The sequence below is a fragment of the Haematobia irritans genome, chromosome 1 (genome assembly GCF_050003625.1).
Source record: "Haematobia irritans isolate KBUSLIRL chromosome 1, ASM5000362v1, whole genome shotgun sequence".
Taxonomy (NCBI): Eukaryota; Metazoa; Arthropoda; class Insecta; order Diptera; family Muscidae; genus Haematobia; species Haematobia irritans.
The window spans coordinates 83,704,468-83,707,806 of NC_134397.1; the positions used below are offsets into that span (position 1 = coordinate 83,704,468).

Sequence of the window (3,339 nt, forward strand, 5' to 3'; positions counted from 1 at the left end):
GACCATGATTTGGCGCCAAAGATTTTTTCATCTAGATAAGTTCATGATTTTCTTATAAATAAGTTTATGTATTGCATCGTATTTTAGTTCATTCTTACTACGCCGAGGGAAGAATGTACTTACACTCATTCAAAATATTCCTGCTATCCGGAAAAATGAACAAGTTTTTGGGAATCCTATATTTAGAAATTGGTTTCAAATAAACTATTTATCAGTATAATTTTCAAAGAAGTAAATAAATTGAGGAATTAAAGGTACAACAAGCCTGTATACAACTAAGAAATTTTTCGTAGAATATAAGACAATTTTTCATAACTACCAGTATTTTATTTCAAAAAATTATTATTATATTACATAAAACTATGGCTTATGACATACAATAAAAGAAATGTTTTTATTCGTACGCTGTATGCTGTTACTTTTCGGTAGTTAGTAATTGCTTCTTCAAAAGAGTAATATTCTATGTTAGTAGAATGAAACTAATTAATATCAATTTCCATTTTTTATCCATATGAAAGATATATGCCATAAGTTGCTATTTTTATTTCATTTTTTTCCAATTTCACCGATTTCGCTAGTTTTTGTTGTGTGGATTTGCGTCATAAGCCTCTGAAGTTAAAAAGGTATATAAAATATAAAAATATTATCAAATTCTATGGTATTTTGATCTTTAACTTACAAGAGAATTTTCTTAGAGCAAATAGGGATATCAGCTTAGTTAGCATTAAACAGTAAGAAGATTCCAAAAAATACCATTAGATTTGCTGTCATCCTGCAAATGAAAATTATTTTTAATAAATAGAAATTTTGGCTTTATTACAAATGGACGAAAAACTTACCACATTGAAAAAAATCATCCAATTACTACATTAGTGGAATCATATCCATGCACAAATGGGACATTTTTGAAATCCTTCTCAGAATATAAATGAAATAAAAATATTATAAAATTAGATATAATTTCCACTTGTCAATATAGCATTTAGTATTTATGGTGGATATTAAGTTCGAGTTTAGTGGCTAAAATCCCAATTTTTCATGATTAGTTTTCTTTAGAAATACATGGGAACAAAATTGAACCGTTTTTGTGTTCATTTAAAATTTATATCAAATTTTTAGTAATTTGAGGTTGCTGAATCCAAATTTACACTTGTTTTTTCAAGAGCTCGACTTTTTGAGATATACGGTTATGTTCAAAATTAAGGCACTTCCGCTATATATATTGGAATAACTTGAAAACAATTCATCATATTAAATTAAAAAACAGCGTTCTACATAAGCTTAAAAACGATTTTCTGTTCTTAATCGTGTAATCCATTTAAAGAATATAAACTTTATAAAACCTTGTTTCGAGCTATTCTACATCAAGTTATATTTAAATTTGCATCGAAGGCGTATAATTTTATACTTTTCTTATTGATTTATTTCTGATTTTAGCACCTAAACTCGAACTTAGTACACACCTTAAGGACTCGCTATAACATAAAAATATAGACTCAAAAAATTGTACTGTGATCCAGATGTAGAGTAAATATAGATCATTTTATTACCACTCATTATGAATATTTTTATGTAAACCAATTTAAAACCGCACTAATTTTAAATTATTAATAGAAATATACAGTTTCTTAATATGTGATTTATTTTAGAGTTATTTATTTTTTATCAATATAAAGTGTTTTTCTTTTCTCTAACATCACACCATTCACTTATCAGTTTCTAAAATGTTACGAAATAAATGTATTTTTATTAATAAACACAAATACCGCACGCAAGCGCACCACGTGTGCGCTTCATAAATGCATCAACAGAACTGAATGCACCAATAAAACTCAAAGACACAAATAGTCATAAAGGCCACATATGTAAAGAAAAACAACTCCACACACACATGATCCCTTTCTGATCTCGCTATTGCAACAAAACAACTATCACCACAAAAGATACCAACAACACACATTCCATAACATCATCGCAATAACAAACACAAACAAAAAACAAGTAAGGAAAGTCTAAAGTCGGGCGGGGCCGACTATATTATACCCTGCACCACTTTGTAGATCTAAATTTTCGATACCATATCACATTACGTCAAATGTGTTGGGTGCTATATATAAAGGTTTGTCCCAAATACATACATTTAACTATCACTCGATCTGGACAGAATTTGATAGACTTCTACAAAATCTATAGACTCAAAATTTAAGTCGGCTAAAGCCCTAAGGTGGAACACAATGTTAGTAAAAAAATATGGGATAAATTTAAATCTGAAACAATTTTAAGGAAACTTTGCAAAAATTTATTTATGATTTATCGCTCAATATATATGTAATAGAAGTTTAGGAAAATTAAAGTCATTTTAACAGCTTTTCGACTAAGCAGTGGCGATTTTACAAGGGAAATGTTGGTATTTTGACCATTTTTGTCGAAATCAGAAAAACATATATATGGGAGCTATATCTAAATCTGAACCGATTTCAACCAAATTTGGCACGCATAGCTACAATGCTAATTCTACTCCCTGTGCAAAATTTCAACTAAATAGGAGCAAAAAATTGGCCTCTGTGGTCATATGAGTGTAAATCGGGCGAAAGCTATATATGGGAGGTATATCTAAATCTGAACCGATTTCAACCAAATTTGGCACGCATAGCTACAATGCTAATTCTACTCCCTGTGCAAAATTTCAGCTAAATCGGAGCAAAAAATTGGCCTCTGTGGTCATATGAGTGAAAATCGGGCGAAAGCTATATATGGGAGCTATATCTAAATCTGAACCGATTTCAACCAAATTTGGCATGTATAGCTACGATGCTAATTCTACTCCCTGTGCAAAATTTCAGCTAAATCGGAGCGAAAAATTGGCCTCTGTGGTCATATGAGTGCAAATCGGGCGAACGATATATATGGGAGCTATATCTAAATCTGAACCGATTTCAATAAAATTTGGCACACTAGACTACACTACTAACTGAACTCCTAGTGCAAAATTTCACCCAAATTGGGGTAAAACTCTGGCTTCTGTGACCGTATTAGTCCATATCGGGCGAAAGATATATATGGGAGCTATATCTAAATCTGAACCGATTTCTTCCAAAATCAATAGGTATCTATTCTGAGCCAAAACACATACTTGTGCCAAATTTGAAGTCGATTGGACTAAAACTACGACCTAGACTTTGATTACAAAAATGTGTTCACGGACAGACGGACAGACGGACAGACGGACAGACGGACAGACGGACATGGCTATATCGACTCAGGAGTCCACCCTGAGCATTTTTGCCAAAGACACCATGTGTCTATCTCGTCTCCTTCTGGGTGTTGCAAACATATGCA

General features: G+C 31.6%; 1 long non-coding RNA gene across 1 annotated transcript; it reads right to left on the reverse strand.

Moving 5' to 3' along the window:
- Positions 1–386: 386 nt before the first annotated feature.
- Positions 387–1,785, reverse strand: LOC142239598 (uncharacterized). The gene is made up of 4 exons (XR_012723080.1): positions 1,551–1,785; positions 840–913; positions 680–772; positions 387–609 (listed from the first exon to the last, which is right to left on the reverse strand). It is a non-coding gene; the product is annotated as an uncharacterized LOC142239598 (long non-coding RNA).
- Between the last annotated feature and the right edge of the window lie 1,554 nt (positions 1,786–3,339).